Source organism: Cebidichthys violaceus, unplaced genomic scaffold (assembly GCF_023349555.1).
Source record: "Cebidichthys violaceus isolate CVI_PGR_0920_01 unplaced genomic scaffold, fCebVio1.0.p SCAF_7, whole genome shotgun sequence".
NCBI classification, from domain to species: domain Eukaryota; kingdom Metazoa; phylum Chordata; class Actinopteri; order Perciformes; family Stichaeidae; genus Cebidichthys; species Cebidichthys violaceus.
The window spans coordinates 15872361-15885166 of record NW_027176927.1 but is presented as its reverse complement, the minus strand read 5'-3'; positions in this window follow the sequence as shown (position 1 = coordinate 15885166).

Here is a 12806-nt window from a genome sequence, read left to right as displayed (position 1 = left end):
TTCTAAACATTTGCAAAAAAATGCTATGACCAAAGTGATATTTCAAAAATAATGAAAAAAAAGACTTATTTCAACTTATCGCTCAGCTTTCTTTTAAGGGTTATTATTAAAGTCACTTAAGAAGACTAATAAACATATTTTATTGGTGCATTTAAAAACATTGCAGCCAGTCAGCTGTTTGTTAATCTGCAGTGATGGTCGCAAAGAGACAGAGGAAACCCTAAAGAACAGCTAACATGCAGAACACTTTTACCATCTTAACTGGGCAGTAAAAACATGTACACAGTATCAGCAAATATACACGTAGGAGATTTAGAGCTAAAGCTGGCAGAGTTGCCCATCAAAAAGACTGTCAAGTCTATTCAGCAAACAAAGTTTGACCAAATTAGGACATGAATTCATCCACGCTCCACAAATCTCCCTCGGTGATGGTTGTGCTGTTTGTTTCCATTCTATATATATATTTTCCAACTATGCTACAGACCACCAAGAGCTGTCAGATCGCCCTCAACTCACCCACTGATGGGACACTACAGGTGGGCAGCACTTGTCCAATCATAATGCATACACGGACAGTGCTTGTCAGGGCACATACATGATGTGCATGCATGCAGATGTATTTTGCTCTATTGTGTCAGCATATTGTGAAATCCTGGCCTTTTATGCTAATCAAGTTAAAATAAAGTTCAGCCAACCTCATGATTCATCAGCGATATTCTGATACAACAACCACTGAATACAGAGGTGAAGAGACACAACGATGGCCCTCATTCAACTTGATGAAGTAAACTGGCTACAGTAGATACAAGGTGTGTTTTGTGCTTGTTTTAATGTTGATTAGTAATCTTGTCACTTATGGAAACTTTAAATAGGACAGCCTTACGCCCACTATGTCAGTTTAGCCTGTCTGCCCTGAGGCGATCTGAGACAGTAAACCGGAGACAGAATGTGGTGACATGTTGTAGGATTTATGAGGCAGGCAGACGAGTGCACTGCAGCAAGCAAAAAGTAGGAGAAGTCAGGGCCATCGAAAACAAAGCCATACTTATAAGAAGTGGAGACATGAAGTGGAAGATTGGATGGTTTGCTTCTGCTTCTGTACTTACTGGAAACATCTTCATTTCATATATATTGTATATATAAGATTAAATAAAAATGCTCCATTCTTTTTCATCCTGTTATAAAGAAGTCCACTCAGTACAGGTCTGTGCCTGTAGCAGATTTCTAAATTCTCACATCCTGACTACATTTTTCGGTAACACTTTATAATAACTACACACTATGAGGCATTAGTTAAGTATGAGTAAACACTTAATTCATCATTTATAAAGCATTGTTCCTACATTAACACTCATTAGTATGCAATGTATAATAACATTTATAAATGTTTTATTCTTGATTAATAAGCTTGTCTATTATGTGTTCATATATTCTTTATAAATGCGTATTAATAGTAAAATTTATGATTAATTCAGGTAGTTACTAGTCATTAGTAAAGTATTTTGTGTGAGCTCATCTAAAATGTGGACTATCTATGCCTTACAAAGCATTTATAAATGACATTGAAAGGCCACCAGTGCCTCAAAACCCACAAAAGTCTGTTATCTTCTCAACAGAAAAGACAAAAAGACAAAACGCAAAGTGATCAAGAACATATCAATATTTATTACAAGATGCAAACAATGTACTGTAAATACAAACCTCTCAGCCATTCATTCATGTAAAAAAACAAAACAAACAGATTCTCCTTCAGGAGAACATGGCTGGATATAAAACATGTACATTCGCTCCACTCATATGAACAGATAAATGGTCATCTAACATTGTTGCTATCATATAACCGCTAGTTAGCAAACTGTCTCCTGGATCGCTCTATTTCAACAGAGGTAACGTTGTGGCGTGCGCCATCTCCGGACCTCTAGTTAGTGACTTGCTAGCTGGAAGGCTAGCTACATACTCATCCTCCATTGTTTGCATCTTGTAATAAATATTGATATGTTCTTGATCACTTTGCGTTTTGTCTTTTTGTCTTTTCTGTTGAGAAGATAATAGACTTTTGGGGGTTTTGAGGCACTGGTGGCCTTTCAATGTCATTTATAAATGCTTTGTAAGGCATAGATAGTCCACACTTTAGATGAGGTCACACAAAATACTTAATAAATGACTAGTAACTACCTGAATTAATCATGAATTGCACTATTAATACACATTTATAAAGCATATATGAACACAGTCCCTAACCATTAGTGCATATCTAAATCATTATATATATAAATGCATGAATAATGTACATCTAAATAAGATCTTAATCATTTACTAGCACTTTATAAAGAATGTTATTAATCATCTACAACTCCTTAACAATTGGTTTGTAATATATATAATACTTCATTTACAAATGTGGAATCCATCATTCAAAAAGTAAATAATCACCAAACACATAATAGACAAGCTTATTAATCAAGAATAAAACATTTATAACTGTTGTTATGAATTGTATACTAATGAGTGTTAATGTAGGAACAATGCTTTATAAATGATGAATTAAGTGTTTATTCATACTTAACTAATGCCTCATAGTGTGTAGTTATTATGAAGTGTTACCCATTTTTCTCCTCATCAGCTTAAAATCAAGAGATGTCACTCAAAAACATTTCTAAATTCTCTTATTTTTAATCTTCACTAATATCCTGTATTTCAGAACTTACATGACCATTCACACTGAACTACAAACATCAAATAGTCCATATTATTCAATCTGTTGGGAAAGAGATGAGTGAGTCTAGGGGTCAGCAGCTGGAGAGGATGAAAAACATATTTTTCACTTATAATATCAGTTGCAACTGTAGCTGATGATTTGCCCCACTGTTAACAGGTAATAACTATTTCAATGCACTACTACACACAATATCTTCATTTTCTTAACACTTGATGCAGGCATTTGAAATAAGTCAGTGGCAAAATACCCATATCTGTTGTAAAGTGTTTGGGGTGATATAATAATGTGATATAAATTCAACATAAAGTGGTACCAGAATTTAAGTCAAAGATGATGTTAATTTTTTGGGATAAAGTTTGTCTTTGGTGCCAAGTTTCAATAAAATCAAAGCACACGAGTGTAAAAAAGCAAAAGAGATACAGAAAAGGTGAAGAATAGACTTTGAACTGCTGAGGGAGAAATCAAAGAGCATAAGCATAGCTGCTCTTTGTCTCTGAATGGTCTGCTAGACAGAGAAGAGGTGTGGGTGTGTTGTCCCAGTGTTAGCCTCTCCCTATGGACTACAGTGTGACAGTTAGATGGATGTTCCCCTCAAACACCAGCTGATTACTTCACATGCAGTCAAAACACATGACTGAACAGAGCTGTATAATAATCATGTGTCAAAGACATGAAGTGCATATGCATTGTTATGATTTCTGAAATATAAGCAAACGAGTAAAATGACACAGTAGAGTTGTCTGCTTTGAACCTGGCCTGCTCTGACTGACATTTGTCATGATCTAGAGAACAGGGACACTTTGATTCTAGAAAGTAGAAGATGGGCAACTGGGGATCTATAATATCAGCACATGATTCTCTCTTTAAATGACAATGTTTAAAAGCTTGAGGAAATTCTGACTCAAGGTTATAATTGAATACTTTGACCTTTCCGGACTGTTTAAGCAATAAAGAAATGAAGATCACTTCAGGAAAAAATAAAAGGAAAAAAGTACTACTTGCAGAAATGGAAAAACCCTCACATTTAAGCTTGGTATCTAAGTAGCTTCAGGGTCAACTATACATCACCTCACATGTATCTCTTCACTGCAAACTGCCTTTTGTTTTTGGTTTGTTTTGGCTGAACAAGCATTGAGAGTTTTAGACTTTTTTGAAGTTATTTGGGAGTCTGTCCTGTGATTAATGTGAACAGTTGGCCAATTAGCTCTTAAAATCTATGACTGAATTTATGGTATAAAAACAAACCACTAAAGCCGACTTTTCACATGGGAAACAATTGGTCTTAAGGAAAAGACATGATGAACTGCCTCGTAAGCAACCTTGACTCTTTTCACTGGACAACAGATCATAAATACCAGATGAATTCCTTCCCCTACATATAGTGTCTCCATCTGGAGAATGTAATAAGGGAGACAGCTGGTTACTGTGTGTAGCTATCCAAATATTTCCACAGTTGCTAACTACATCAGCAACCTGACAACGTTTATACAGCAGTTGTTGTTTTCACACAGTGTGTCAGTATACTTTGATGCTTTCAGTGCATATAGATGTACCCTTCTGAGTAGACCACATAATGTCAATATTATCACATCATTTCACAATATGAATACCCTATATCTCATATATGTAAGAAATTATATCATTGCCTTTTGTTTCGTTCCTCCATAGGCTACTGCTGCTACAGTTTTTTATACAGTATGATGTACTGTAATACATAACTTTTGATAGTTTCACTCAAGCATTTATACAATATTAACAGTATTATAACGTAGCTGTGCATGTATAGTGTATAACTAGTTTTTTGCTATTTCCTTTTTATTTCTCTCTGCAGCAGCAGACTGACATCCGCACAAGAAAACTGGGTGAAACTGGGTAATTAATCAGTTTTAAACATCACAATAAGAGTCTCAAATGATACCTCTGCATGCCTGTAAACAATTACCAGTATGGTTGAAAGGATTGGCAGTTATCATCTCATGTTAATAGCAATGCTGACATTACTCTATGTTCATGACTGCATAAAATATTGGAAGTTTTAAAGCAACTTTGTACTGGAAAAAAAAGACCATCCTTTTTAATGTCTACTGGTTATTTTGTGCCTTAAACACAATATACAATAATAGTTGTGTTTGTTTATATTCTATAACTAATTTCTATATAACGAGATCATGCTTCATGGGTATTACAACATTAAACACAGCACCAAAAAGTTATATTTTTCAAAAATGTCATCTCCCTGTCTGCACTATCCACTGTAGATAAGAACCTTCTCTTCTTAGAGTCGCATAGCAGGAAGCCAGACGCAGCACAGATGACCTTTATAAGTTAAACTTCAATGTAACTTTAAGCTTTTGGCAATAATTGGAGTCAGACTTGGTCACTATGGACTCAGCTTTATTTAAAGAAAGGCCACAATATCATATTATAAATGGGTGAACATAGAAACAGCACATTTTCCAAAACACGTTCTTTTTTCTCATGATGACATGATAAGTTAAGGTTGTGGCTCCCTTGGCTTTTAGCTTTGGAGTAAAATGAGTCATGTTATCAGATATGTTTTGTATCAACTTTTTAGAAGTAACATGTGCAAATTATTTAAAAAAAAATGGACTTTTGCTCTATGTGAAGATGAAAGTCAGGAAAAACTGTACAGTAGTTGAGATTAATAGGCATGTGCAGCAGAGCAGGCGGCACGGCTTTGAGCCAACTGTCCCTTCTGCTCATACGGACAGGGCCAACAGCCAATTAAAGCCCTTGTTCAGGTCTTGGGCCAATTAGAGCCACTGGTCAGCAAAAATGAAGGATTGGTCAGTACTATACAGCTCAAATTCCCTTGAATACAGGACATAATGTGGTTAGTCTGCTTCGCTTATTGCTTATTATTCATATCAGTGATCAGTGAATCGGGATAGTTTTTGCTTGCTGATTTAAACAGATACATTTTTTTATTTACTTTTTAAGACTAAACTAAATGTCAAGACTTAATTCTCACACTTCCAGGTATAAAAAGAAACATCACTAGCAAATGAGCTGTACATCACAGGTCCACTTATGAACCAAGTGCACAATATCTGTCCATGATGGCCATGTCGAGCTGCCCCCGTTGGCTCATCCTGCTCTGTGCTGTTGTGGTCAAACACAGGTCGAGGCTTTTAGCCAAGAGAAGAGAGGAGAACCATCAGTCAGCGGCTTGAGCCAATAAGACCCTCTGCTCTGCAGCCGGAGCCAGACAGAGAGGTCAGGCCGGGGTCAGGTGGTCAAGACTGGGGTCAAATGTCAAGAGACTCCCTCAGTGACCAGCAGTTATAAATGTCACACACATGAACACACACAATCTCTAATGACTGACAACCCTGTCCAACAGTGACCAGTGAGTGTGACCGATTGTCTCTGCTGCCCGGACCTTCATTTAACACATGGCCGGCACTGATTTGAATGAGCGGTTAGAAAAGCTGGTTGGAAAGACCTCCAAACGTCTTAATAATGCACTCAGCACCAGGCTCTTTGTGAGTGTATAAAACCCACAGTGTGAGATCTATACGTGATTACTTACATGCAGTAAGTACATGCTCACAGAAATCAAAACAAGATAAAAAAAAAATGATAAATGGCAATGTGCCGTGAAGACGAGGGAAGAGAGTTGGGTTTGATGTTAATCTTTTTCTCCCCTCCTTCAGGTGGCCTCTCTCAATAACACATCACAAATTCAAGCGGCATAAAAGAGCAATCACAGAACAATTTAACCTCCATCCTGCTTCTGTGCTCACACTCTTAGCGTGTGTGTCGCCACAGCAGAAGTGGCAGTAACTGCCAATTCACAAAGCTCCCTCTTGACAAATTCCTCACAAATGATAACTTTCGGGGCCCCCTAGCGATAAAGTAATTTCTCCATTCCTCCTGTCGGGGGCTTGGGGGACGGCAGAGGGCTGTGATAATCTCATAAACAGAAGCTGTGTAGATATGGGCCATCTATTATGACCGGGAACAGTAGCGTAGATAGCAGCATTTATTATCTGAGACAGCAGACAATACATTCTCATTCTGTGATACTACTGCTGACAGACACAGAGTGATCCATCTTAACCGACAGAGCGGAGAGAGGAGGGAAGAGAGAGGTAGCGACAGATGTGGAGTGAGAGAGGTACAGAGAGAGAGAGAGAGAGAGAGAGAGAGAGAGAGCGAGAGGGGGGGGGGGGCAAAGTTAGTGTGTGTGTGGGGCGAGGTGCAAAGAGAGGGAGAGTATGTGGAGGAGAATTATTATTGCTCTGGTCTGCATTAGCTCTGCTTCTGTCTGTTGTGGTTATAAATAATCAGACATACTGTATGCACATACACTCACACACAGAGGGGCTTTTCACTGGTTGATGTAGCTGACAGGGCACCGGTTTGCTGTTGCCTGGGGCTACAGCTAATAAATAAATAGGTAGATATAGTGGTTTTATTACCAGACTGTTATTTTACTGCTAATACTAATATTTTAGTATAAACCAACTGCCACCCTGCCTCTGTCTGGCATTCAGACCCACTGTTTTCTTTGACTGCAGCTGCTGTCTTTGAAGTGGTGCTCATTAAGCTTTCCAGGAATCATATGCACGTTTTAAGCACTGTGAGTGCATTGTAATTAATATTATAGTGTAATCAGAGTGTGTTACAGCTGAATTTTAAGTGTAAGTTGTTGGATACATTATGAGGCATATTTTGTTGTAAAATACATGATACTTATGCTTATTTGCAGAATGACCACATGACAAAAAGAAAATGCTTTTCAGGTGGCATTTGTCTGTTGTAGCAGGGAACACAGTGTCAGCTACACAACTACTGTTTCATGTCATATCTGCTCGTGATGTATCACAATGCTCCTTAAATTAAGTGCTTAATCTCCGGTCAAATAGCCAAATAAAGTCCAAGAAAGGAAGAAAGGATGCAGTTAGTATTCAAATGCATTTAAAAAACGTTCACTGTTTTATCTTAAAGAGCTGGTGATCTTTTAAAACCTATTCAAAATGTATACGAGGACATTTAAAGCTAACTAATTATATAAATATCTTGTTTAATTCGTTCACAAACAGAATTGTGAAAACAACACTTCATGGTTTCAGAGAGTGCTATAACTATTCTTTGATGAACAACAGTTTATCCATCCGCCCAGAACCCCTGTGTAGAGTCCAACAATTACAGCATAAAACACCTTCAAGCCACAAAATGTTGTTTTTACATTTGTGTTTGTATACAGATTAAACAAAAGGAACACAACGGGTAATTGGTGAGATTCCAAGGGAATGACAGGTGTGTTTTTGAACTTTGGAAACAACCTGGCTACAGTAGCTGTTTCACTCTACTTCAAGTATTTATGCTAAGCTAAGCTAATATCCTCAAGGCACCAACTCTGATTCTCTAACTCTTGGAAAGAAAGCGAATATGTATATTTCTCAAAATGTAAGTGTTAGCCCTAACACCCATGGCCACTGGCAAATAATAAACTTTTAATTTATCTCTGCGGGTTTCTGGCACCAATGCGTAGTGATGTTAGGGAAGACCAGGATATATTGGCAGGAAGCCTTCTTCTATCATCAGAGAGAAGGAGCAGAAAGAAAGCAATAAGTAAACAATCAAACAAGCAGACACAGAAAGATAATAATAGAGAAGTTGGCAAATAGATGACAAGGAGTGAGACGGAGTGGGGACGATGGATTGAGTCCAGGTGATATCATTATTTGGTTCTCAGATTCTTCCTTGAACTCAGAGGACAGTGGACTGAAAGAGAACAGGTATAAATACACAGAAAGCTGTGGTGTTTTAACAGTGTGTAATGGCAGTGAAGAGGAGATGCAATTAGAATAAGCCATATGGATGATCATATGGTCATTTTATAATTAGCACTATCTTAAAATGGAACACAGACTTGTATAAAACAAGAGAAAGTGGTGGTTGAAAGTGGAGTGAAAGAATTTGGTTCAATTCTTCTGCACAAACATTGCAGAAGTAGGATTTCAGAAGAAATGCTATTGCTCTCAAGGACTTGGTCTTAATCACTCGTTATCATTCAGAAAGTTAAAATGGTTAATATGACATGTGTTATGAGTAGTCCAACTCACCGGTTTACTTCTGCATTTGCATGTAAGTGTGACTGACCTCATAGATCAGGCACTGCTTCATCTCTTGCATCTACTGAATCACTTTTACTGATTTAAATTTGATATGTATGCCTATACTGTATACAAACATTATACTACCAATGCTGCAAACTAATAGTTAATAATGAATGTTTAAACAACATATAAAAGTTAATTGTGACCACTGAGACAGAGCTGTTTTGTGTTCAAGTAGTAATAAAAGGTAATGAATACATTCTATATAAAGTGATACATTTTGCAATATGATTACTACTATGATCCCAATTTGTTGGAGTAGTTTATGCTTCTATCTTTTTATGTATTAAAACATTTATTGTCTTAGATGTAACAAAATGTGTCAGAGTGTAGAAGTGTTTTGTAAATGACAAACAACAAAGCTTTTGAGAGAAATTGGTGCCGTTCGTTCCAGCATTGAGGGAAAGATGTTCAGGCAGAAGTAAACATATTATAGCGTAGAGGGGAAAATATCAAGTGACCTAGGATGATTTTCTATTCTTCATTAAAGAAACCTAAACATAATGTACTTTCAACAGTGATGTTCCTGTGCACAGACGAGCTCTCGCATCCTCGTGATCCATAAAAGGTCACTGCCACACAAAACACACAACAGCAGCGACATTTTCACTCGACACTCTCCAAACAATGGGGGACACCCTGGAGACAAACCTCACTGAGTCCCAGAATTAGAAACAGTCAAGTCCTCACTCTACACTAACCTTAACAGTTCAACTTCTCATACAGCTTTCACCAACTCATTGATGGAAATTTATTTTTCCCTTCGCGTATTTCCTGTCAAAACTTATTTTCATACCATTCCTGAGGCTGTGCATACTTTACACGTCATGTATTTGTGTTGGGAAACTTCTGCCACTTCAAATCCTGCAGCCAAGTTAAATACAGTGGCACAGAGTGTTGTGGTGCCTCAGAGGGCTAATGCACAAGATATGCTGTCTGTATGGTTTCATAAAGTAGAGACAACATAAAAATAATCTCAGAAAATGGGGAAAGGCCTAACACATATTTTGAAAAATCACATTATAGGGGAATAAAAGAATATGATCATGTAATGGGTTCATTCCAAGTTCATTTCATTGCTTCATAACAGAAGTGTGTTTGTAAACTGTTTGCCCTCTGGAGGCATATAAAGTTGATTTAGCAGTATTGACAAAGCATGAGAACATTTAAACAGTAGAGGGTTAGAATAGTAATGTGTTGTCCTGCTGATGAAACATCAGGAGGCTACGGATGCTACAGCACCGCCTCAGGGATACATACATACAGTGTGTGTGTCTCTGAGCATGAATTTGTGCTGTGCACATGCCCTGCAGGCTGGTTGTGTATCTGTAATCATGTGAGCATGTATATGTGTGTGTGAACATGTGGGTATGAGTTACTGCGTGTGTCTGACAGATTGCTTGTGTGTGAGATAAAAAACCCCATCTAAGCCACAATTGTGGTGTGGATGGAATGAAAGAAAGAAATCTCTGATGATATTGGAAACACTCAGAGAAAAAGAGGAGGAGGAGGAGGAGGGAGGGGAGGAAGGGTGCTGAGCCTCCGAAATCCACTGAGGAGGTCCTTGCACAATGCTAGCTTCATTTATTGATTTGCAATAAATAAATATATCTGATCCATGTTACCAACAACACAGAGGGCTGTGAATAGTTGATTGTTCAGAACATTGGGTAGAAGTTAAACAATATTTTAACAAATTGCAGGATTCATGTGTTTTAGTAATTCTTTGCATTATTTGTTAAACCTGCAATAATCCATTCTATGAACACATATGTATAATTATCTTTTAAGTTGATGTGGTAAATGTGTGAAGAAACAGTCTTACTAAAAAGTCCTCCTAATTAAATGACAAAATATGTTGTTTATCCAAGCCCTCTAGAACGACACATAAAAGTCTTTTTTGATCTGACACCCAGGCAGGACGACATCACTTGTCTGTGTCTCCCAAATGATTGCATCAGCATCAGCTAATTGGGCTCCTTTAAATAAACAAATAAACTATGAGAGTAGTGTGAGTGAACAGTAACAGTACATGCTCAGTAGCATGTAGATCTGCGGTCAGGTGATAATTCTCCATGGGTTTGACATGTGCTAGTAGTCATTTAAGTATATCTAAAATTTTAAACAATATTGATAACGGCAGCTTATGTGCGGGATTTGTTTAATTTTTGAAAGCTATTTTTATGAGGCAATGACACACCTGCCCTGATTTTACATGAGTTGTTGGCTGCAGCACAAACTCACTCGTGCTTTGTGGTGATGTGATCCAGTCCTGGAACAAACAAAACCTAAAAACATCAACCTGATGCTGCAGTGGCTGCCTTTGTACTTTACATGAAGGCAAGCTAAATAAGTAATGTCAGTTTCAAAGCCATAGCTTATTGCGTTTTCATTCACTGCTGAGACTTTATGCGTGTGTGCGTGTGTGTGTGTGTGTGTGTGTGTGTGTGTGTGTACTGACATATTTTGCTTTCAAATATGTGATTATTTGCTTGATGTGCTTGAGCTTGCCATTTAAAGGTATACAGAGAGTCAGAGTGGATAGAAAACAAAAGGAATAGTGAATGAATTATAGGTTCTTTAGTGTCTTGGATACAATTGATTGTTCTGACCGTTCTCAACATTTTTCTCTCCTAAATAGTGTTTTATCTTCCATGTATCTCTTCTATGCTTTGAAATCCCTGAATAAGTGGCCCGATCTGTAAAACAAATAGAAATCTTACCTGGAACATTTCCATAACCCCTTCACTCACTTTATCTCTGTTCCTCATCCATTCTTTCATTTTTCCGTCCGTCCCACCCCTTCACTTATCTGTGTTTCCGAAATATGTCTCTCTTTATCCCATGCGACATCACAGGATAGGCCTGTCTGAAGCAGGTAATGATTTTTTTGTTCTTATTTCTGCGTTGAGAGGGATCAGAGTAGTGCTGGTTATCAGGCCATTTATTACCCTGCCAGCTCGCCACTCAGCTGTCTGGGTAAATGCAATCTCTCTTGATTCACACAATTACCCCAAGATAGAGAGTGGGAGAGAAATAGCTATAGCAATGGCATTGTGGGTCAGAGAGAGTTTAGTGCTTCTCCAACCGACTAGACCTGCAGTCTTTTTGGTGCACAAGGGTTGTTTGTTTGTGTGAATATGTGTAATGTTCATCTCCTACAGCAGAAATAAATGCCAGGAGCATTAATCTACATCCTACTTTGCAAACTGCGAGTTCTGGATCCATTGTGAACATAATACAAATGCATTATACATTCTTAACTGGAGCTCATCACTTCCTAAAGACAAAGCAATCCTATATTTCATTCATATTCATTTAACTAATGAGGCATTACATTGTTTTTCTAGATCAGGCTGAAAAGACCAAACACTGAGAAAGACAACATGTGTTTCACAATACAGCATGTTCTCTGGGTCAACCAATGACTATGTAATAACAATAATAATACAACTATTATTCTATGCATTGCAAACTAGCCATGTGGACCTTAAATAATATTTAAGGTCCACATGGCTAGTTTGCAGTGCTCAGAATAATGTACATTTTGAAAACCTACACTTCCCTGACAACTTCACAATCTTCATCTGTTAATGAAGATGGTGTGATATTGTTGAAAGCGAGTTAGTGGACCTGAGGTGGAGATTGTTTTGTCAACAATGGTTGCTGATGTTTAACCTACAGTAAATCCGATTTCTTTTTAAATATATCTTCTTAAAACTGTGAATGAAAACGTCTTTGACACCCAATATTAAGATTAGATTTTCCTGATGTAAAGGCACCTGCCGTTTGTGTTTTGTATCTCCTTCCCTCTCCTCTGTTTTGGTACACTCTATCCTGCGCTAATGCACGCTGCATTCTGTTTCACTGGTACAGCCGGAGTCATCAAAAACTGTAAAGAAACAGGCCACATTTCTCCCCTAGCCCAGCACTTCTGC